Source organism: Oncorhynchus keta, chromosome 6 (assembly GCF_023373465.1).
Source record: "Oncorhynchus keta strain PuntledgeMale-10-30-2019 chromosome 6, Oket_V2, whole genome shotgun sequence".
In the NCBI taxonomy this organism is placed as follows: Eukaryota; Metazoa; Chordata; class Actinopteri; order Salmoniformes; family Salmonidae; genus Oncorhynchus; species Oncorhynchus keta.
In genome coordinates this window covers 43,519,472-43,527,711 of record NC_068426.1, presented here as the reverse complement: position 1 = coordinate 43,527,711, position 8,240 = coordinate 43,519,472, and the positions used below count along the sequence as shown (strand labels likewise).

Below are 8,240 nucleotides of genomic sequence, written 5' to 3'. Positions count from 1 at the left end.
CATCATTTCAGACGACAGGGTGATTTACTAAAGGCTAAGCTGTGTTTTGCTATATTTCCCTTGTGATTTCATGAAAATGAATATTTTCTAGTAAGATTATTTGACCGTTGCACTATGCTATTTAGCGTAGTTGATGACAATTATCCCGGATCCGGGATGGGTGGTTCCAAGAGGTTGAAACTCATTTTTCAACCACTCCACAAATGTCTTGTTAACAAACTATAGTTTTGTCATGTCGGTTAGGACATCTACTTTCTACTTTTTTTCAAACTATTGTTCATTGACAGATTATTTAACTTATAATTCACTGTTTCACAATTCCAGTGGGTCAGAAGTTTACATATACCAAGTTGACTCTGCCTTTAAACAGCTTGGACAATTCCAGAAAATTATGTCATGGATTTAGAAGCTTCTGATAGGCTAATTGACATCATTTGAGTCAATTGGAGGTGTACCTGTGGATGTATTTCAAGGCCTACCTTCAATCTCAGAAATCACAAGGTGATCTCTGCTTGACATCATGTGAAAATCAAAAGAAATCAGTCAAGACTGTAGACCCCCACAAGTCTGGTTCATCCTTCCAAATGCCTGAAGGTACCACGTACATCTGTACAAACAATAGTACGCAAGTATAAACACCATGGGACCACGCATCCATCATACCGCTCAGGAAGGAGACGCGCTCTGTCGCCTAGAGATGGATGTACTTTGGTGCGACAAGTGCAAATCAATCTCAGAACAACAGCAAAGGACCTTGTGAAGATGCTGGAGGAAACTGGTACAAAAGTATCTATATCCACAGTAAAATTAGTCCTAAATCGACATAACCTGAAAGGCCACTCAGCAAGGAAGAAGCCACTGTTCCAAAACCGTCATAAAAAAAGCCACACTACGGTTTGCAACTACACATCGGGACAAAGATCGTACTTTTTGGAGAAATGTCCTCTAGTCTTATGAAACAAAAATAGAACTGTTTGGCCATATGAAGGAAAAAGGGGGAGGCTTGCAAGCCGAAGAACACCATCCCAACTGTGAAGCACGTGGGTGGCAGCATCATGAGGCGACTCCGGGATGCTGTCTAGAAGAAAAAGCAACTCACACCTATTTAGGCGAGGTGCTGGCTAGCGGAGTAAAAGAGATAAAAGAGAGCCGCACACTCCGGGATGCTGGCCTTCTAGGCAGAGCTACAAAGAAAAATACATTTATCAGACTGGCCAAAAAAAGAAAAGATTAAAACAGGCAAAAGAACACAGACACTGGACAGATGAATATTATAAAAAAGTGTTATGGACAGATGAATCTAAGTTTGAGGTGTTCAGATCACAAAGAACAACATAGTGAGACGCAGAAAAAAATAAAAGATGCTGCAGGAGTGCTTGACGCCACCTGTCAAGCATGGTGGAGGCAATGTGATGGTCTGAGGGTGCTTTGGTGGTGTTAAAGCGGGAGATTTGTACAGTGTAAAAGGGATATTGAAGAAGGAAGGCTATAATTCCATTTTGCAACGACATGCCATACCCTGTGGAAGGCGCTTAACTTCTTGCGTCGAGCAATCCCGTATCTGGGAGCGTAATCATAGCCTCAAGCTCATTACCGTAACGCAACGTTAACTATTCATGAAAATCGCAAATGAAATGAAAGAAATATATTCACTCACAAGCGTAGCCTTTTGTTAACAACACTGTCGTCTCAGATTTCCAAAATATGCTTTTCAACCATAGCTACACAAGCATTTGTGTAAGAGTATTGATAGCTAGCATAGCATTCAGCAGGCAACATTTTCACAAAAACAAGAAAAGCATTCAAATAAAATAATTTACCTTTGAAGAACTTTGGATGTTTTCAATGAGGAGACTCTCAGTTAGATAGCAAATGTTCAGTTTTTCCAAAAATATTATTTGTGTAGGAGAAATCGCTCCGTTTTGTTCATCACGTTTGGTTAAGAAAAAAAACAAAAATTCAGTCATTACAACGCCAAACTTTTTTCTAAATTAACTCCATAATATCGACAGAAACATGGCAAACGTTGTTTAGAATCATCCTCAAGGTGTTTTTCACATATCTATTCGATGATAAATCATTTGTGGGAGTTTGGTTTCTCCTCGGAAGCAAATGGAAAAATACACGCAGCTGGAGATTACACAATAATTGCGACGGAGGACACCAAGCGAGCACCTGGTAGATGTAGTGTAAAATGGTCAATCTTCCAATGATATGCCTACAAATACTTCACAATGCTGCAGACACCTTGGGGAAACGACAGAAAGTGTAAGCTCATTCCCTGGTGCATTCACAGCCATATAAGGAGACATTGGAACACAGCGCCTTCAAAATCTGGGGCATTTCCTGTTTGAAATTTCCACTTGGTTTCGCCTGTAGCATCAGTTCTGTGGCACTCACAGATAATATCTTTGCAGTTTTGGAAAGTCAGAGTGTTTTTTTTCAAAGATGTCAATTATATGCATAGTCGAGCATCTTTTCGTGACAAAATATCTTGTTTAAAACGGGAACGTTTTTTTATCCAAAAATTAAAAGAGCGCCCCCTATATCGAAGAAGTTAAATGGAGCCAATTTCCTCCTACAATAGGACAATAACCCAAAGCACAGCTCCAAACAATGCAACAACTATTTAGGGAAGAAGCAGCCTGCTGATATTCCGTCTATGATGGAGTAGACAGCACAGTCAACAGATATCAACCCTACTGAGCTGTTGTGGGAGCAGCTTGAAAGCACGTAAGAAGTACCCATCAAGCCAATCCAACATGTGGGAGATGCTTCGGGAAGCATGGGGTGAAATCTCTTCAGATTACCTCAACAAATTGACAACTACAATGACAAAGGTCTGCGAGGCTGTAATTGCTGCAAATTAGGATTCTTTGACGAAAGCAAAGTTTGAAGGACACAATTATTATTTCAATCAAAAATCATTATTTATAACCTTGTCAATGTCTTGACTATATTTCCTATTCATTTAGCAACTAACTTAATGTATGTCTTCATGGAAAACAATGACATTTCTAAGTGATAAGCTTATTATATAAGCTTGTTTTTCGCCAATGTTACACAATTTATATCCTCATAACATGGTTAAAACATTCATTTTGATATCATGGATGGTCAGTCCTTGCACCCAATTTGTCTATTAATCTGAGAGTGGCTCCATTTCTACAGGCCAAAACATAGTCGGTGTGGCTGTTATGTTATTGTTTCATCTGTGGATTTGCCCTTTAAACAGCTGCATATTATCAATATATCAAAGTGGCACCACCAAAAAGGTTAACAATAGGCCTACAGCAAATGCAGTTCATTACGTTCATTTTTCACATGTAAATAGAACTTTTCAGTAATGCTCAAAGCAAGCCATTCCATGAGCGCGGCATTTATTTTCCAACTCGAACCAATGAGCCCAATCAGTCATCCATGACAACAAAATCATAATCAACAGTAGGGCTGGCAAATATTCCTTCGTTTTGGGGTTATGCTCAGGTAAAACGATTTGGCTAATCTATACTTCCATATTTCCTATTCTTGAAGATCAAGGGGTATAACATTTATTGGAGTGACTGTAATTCTGATAGACTTTGGTTTTTAACGTAAATTTATAAATTAATCATATTATATTTAGTAGAAAGTGATTGTTTAGAAGAAGCCGACATAACCAACCCATAAAGTAAAATGTAACATCAACATATGGCCAGCTATGTAAACTTTAACATTGATTTATTCTGCAATAAATGTTGTTCACGAGGTAAGATTTTTTTGTTGTCTTTTTCTAATGCCTCTTAAAGGGGTGGTAATCTAAAAGTAACGGAATGTAATCAGATTATGTTACTGAGTTTCGTTAATCCAAAAGTTACATTAGCGATTACAATTGTGGACAGGTAACTAGTAACTGGTCCTTCTGTAGCTCAGTTGGTAGAGCATGGCGCTTGTAACGCCAGGGTAGTGGGTTCGTTTCCCGGGACCACCCATACGTAGAATGTATGCACACATGACTGTAAGTCGCTTTGGATAAAAGCGTCTGCTAAATGGCATATATTAACTGTAACGGATTACATTTAGAAAGTAACCTACCCAACCCTGACTGTTACTGTATTTCAATCAGCTGGCAATGTTGTTTGAAATGTCAGACATACAGCATATTTGGCTGATATCGTTATCAACCTACTACTACATGCTTAAGGCCATTCAAATAGACAGCTAGTAGTACTGCTAGCCAACTATCAGGTAGCATAGTGGTTAGAGCTTTGGGCCAGTAACTGAAAGGTTGCTGGATTGAATCCCTGACCTGACAATGTAAAAATATGTAATCTGCCCCTGAGCAAGGCAGTTAACCCGCTGTTCCCCGGCCATCGAAGACTTGGATGTCGGTAAAGACAGCCCCCCGCACCTCTCTGATTCAGAGGGGTTGGGTTAAATGTGGAAGACACATTTCAGTTGAATGCATTCAGATGTACAACTGACTAGGTATGCCCCTTTCATCTAGCTTTCAGTGGTTGAAGTTGGAATCCCTTTTGAGTTCAATACAGTTGACTGGTGACAATGACTTGAAAACAACGAGCGTTAAATGACGGGAGTAACAATCTGATCATAACACAAGCAAATGTTTGAAATACATTTACCACTAACACATTTCGAAGCGAGTCCCTTTACCTCACATCTGTGATTGTTGAAGTGCCCACATGAGTCATGTCCTCGCTTTAGATGAGGGGTTGCAAAAGACAGTGCATTTAAAACCTGTTCATAAATACCTTAGTAACTAATTAGCTTACTAACATTTATGTCTGTATAATGATTTATAAATGATGAACAATTATCTTCAATGTTTTAGTAAGAAACATCATCCCATAGGGCTGTGCACAATTGGCCCAGCGTCGTCCGGGTTTGGCCGGTGTAGGCCTTCATGTATAAGAATGTGTTCTTAAACTGACTTGACTAGTTAAATAAAGGTTAAATGTAGCCAATGATATCAAGCAAGGCTTTATAAATATGTTTTGGAGTACTGTAGGGAATGTTAACACACCTGTGGACTGCCCCAAGTCGAACATTAGGGAACAAGGATACAGAGACGGTGGATTCCTGTGACACATTTCCTATAAACTCCTGTCAAGGTAAGAAAACAATATTAAATTAAAGAAGACATTTTTTTTTACTGCACCTTTTAACCATTGTGAAAGCATTTGTAGCCTTTATTCATGATTGGTTGTGAATACTTTACAATGTCTTAAGATGTCTTAAGATGGACTATGAGACAATGGGGCATTACACAGTAATTCATAATGCCTTATAGTGTTAAAAGTTTTCATCATATCACTCATTATCACTGCAATAGGACATGTTTTGCAATATACAGTGGCAAGAAAAAGTATGTACCCCTGTGGAATTACCTGGATTTCTGCATGAATTGGTCATCAAATTTGATCTGATCTTCATCCAAGTCAGAACAATAGACAAACATGGTGTGCTTAAACTAATAACACACAAATGATCACATCCACAACTACAGAAAACCTTTGGTTGAGGTTATTGTTGCCAAAGTCCAGTTCTAGCCTCCCTACACTGGCTTCCTGTTAAGGCAAGGGCTGATTTCAAGATTTTACTGCTAACCTTCAAAGCATTACATGGGCTTGCTCCTACCTATTTTTCCAATTTGGTCCTGCCGTACATACCTACATGTACGCTACGGTCACAAGACGCAGGCCTCCTAATTGTCCCTAGAGTTGCTAAGCAAACAGCTGGAGGCATGGTTTTCTCCTATAGAGCTCAATTTTTATGGAATGATCTGCCTACCCATGTGAGAGACGCAGACTTGGTCTCAACCTTTAAGTCTTTATTGAAGACTCATCTCTTCAGTAGTTCATATGATTGAGTGTAGTCTGGCCCAGGAGTGTGAAGGTGAACGGAAAGGCTCTGGAGCAACGAACCACCCTTGCTGTCTCTGCCTGGCCGGTTCCTCTCTCTCCACTGGGATTCTCTGCCTCTAACCCCATTACAGGGTCTGAGTCACGGGCTTACTGGTGCTCTTCCATGCTGTCCCTAGGAGGGGTGCGTCACTTGAGTGGTTTGAGTCGCTGACTTGTTCTTCCTGTCTGGGTTGGCGCCCCCCCCCCCTTGGATTGTGCCGTGGCGGAGATCTTTGTGGGCTATAATCTTGTCTCAGGATGGTAAGTTGGTGGTTGAAGATATCCCTCTAATGGTGAAGGGGCTGTGCTTTGGCAAAGTGGGTGGGTTTATATCCTGACTGTTTGGCCCTGTCCGGGGGTATCATCGGATGGGGCCACAGTGTCTCCTGATCCCTCCTGTCTCAGCCTCCAGTATGCTGCAGTAGTTTATGTGTCGGGGGGCTAGGGTCAGTTTGTTATATCTGGAGTATTTCTCCTGTCTTATCTGGTGTCCTGTGTGAATTTAAGTATGCTCTCTCTCATTCTCTCTTTCTTTTTTTCTCTCTCTTTGAGGACCTGAGCCATAGGACCATGTCTCAGGACTACCTGGCATGATTACCCCTTGTTGTCCCCAGTCCACCTGGCCGTGCTGCTGCTCCAGTTTTAGCTGTTCTGCCTGCGGCTATCGAACCCTGACCTGTTCACCAGACGTGCTACCTGTCCCAGACCTGCTGTTTTCAACTCTCTAGAGACAGCAGGAGTGGTAGAGATACTCTCAATGGTCAGCTATGAAAAGCCAACTGACATTTATTCCTGAGGTGCTGACTTGTTGCACCCTCGACAACTACTGTGATTATTATTATTTGACCATGCTGGTCTTTTATGAACATTTGAACATCTTGGCCATGTTCTGTTATAATCTCCACCCGGCACAGCCAGAAGAGGACTGGCCAACCCTCATAGCCTGGTTCCTCTCTATGTTTCTTCCTAGATTTTGGCCTTTCTAGGGAGGTTTTCCTAGCCACCATGCTTCTACTTTCACATCCTGACCTTAGTTCCTTTTTTATGTCTCTATTTTAGTTTGGTCAGGGTGTGAGTTGGGGTGGGCATTCTATGTTTTGTTCTGTGTGTTATATATCTATGTGTTTGGCCTGGTATGGTTCCCAATCAGAGGCAGCTGTCAATTGTTGTCTCTGATTGAGAACCATACTTAGGTAGCCTGTTTTCCCACTTTTGTTTGTGGGTGGTTATTTTCTGTTTAGTGTGTGTTGCACCTAACGGAGCTGTTTTGGTTGTTCTCTTTTGTTACTTTGTATTTAGTGTTCAGTTCAGTTTATTAAAATGTTGAATACTTACCACACTGCACCTTGGTCCTCACCTTTTTCAAACCACGACAGCCGCTACATCTACACCTGCATTGCTTGCTGTTTAGGCTGGGTTACTGTACAGCAGTTTAGGCTGGGTTTCTGTACAGCACTTTGATATATCAGCTGATGTAATAAGGGCTATATAAATACATTTGATTTGAAAGTAGGGTCAACCAGTTATTAATTCCAAGGGTTCACATACTTTTCCCACCCTGCGCTGTGAATGTTTACACGGTTTGTTCAATAAACACCTGAAAACATATAATTGTTTGTGTGTTATTAGTTTAAGCAGACTGTGTATGCCTATTGTTGTGACCGAGATGAAGATCAGATCAGATTGCATGACCAGCTTAGATTTTATGACCAGGGGTTCACATACTTTTTCTTGCCACTGTAGAAAAATGTCCTAGTTGAGTGATAATGAATGATAAGTTGAAAACTATTAACACTATAACATTATATAATTCATTTTGACTAATAGATTCTTCCTTTAGTGGAAACAAATTGAGAGAACTGAGAAGGAAATAAAAGATTTTACAAAGTTACAGTTCATATAATATAAAAAAAAATCAAATCAAATGTTATTTGTCACATACACATGGTTAGCGGATGATAATGCGAGTGTAGAGAAATGCTTGTGCTTCTAGTTCCGACCATGCAGTAATATCTAACAAGTAATCTAACCTAACAATTTCACAACAACTACCTTATACACAAATGTAAAGGAATGAATAAGAATATGTACATAAAAATAAATTAATGAGCGATGGCCGAACGGCATAGGCAAGATGCAGTAGATGGTATAGAGTACAGTATATACATATGAGATTAGTAATGTAGGGTATGTAAACATTATATAAAGTGGCATTGTTTAAAGTAGCTAGTGATACATTTATTGCATCATTTTTTTTCATTATTAAAGTGGCTAGAGTTGAGTCAGTATGTTGGCAGCAGCCACTCAATGTTAGTGGTGGCTGTTTAACAGTCTGAT

At 40.1% G+C, this 8,240-nt stretch overlaps 1 long non-coding RNA gene across 1 annotated transcript; it reads left to right on the top strand.

Annotated features, from left to right (window-relative positions):
• Positions 1-5,190: 5,190 nt before the first annotated feature.
• LOC127930858 (uncharacterized) lies at positions 5,191-7,242 on the top strand. The gene is made up of 2 exons (XR_008139628.1): positions 5,191-6,164; positions 6,456-7,242. It is a non-coding gene; the product is annotated as an uncharacterized LOC127930858 (long non-coding RNA).
• The last annotated feature ends 998 nt before the right edge of the window (positions 7,243-8,240 follow it).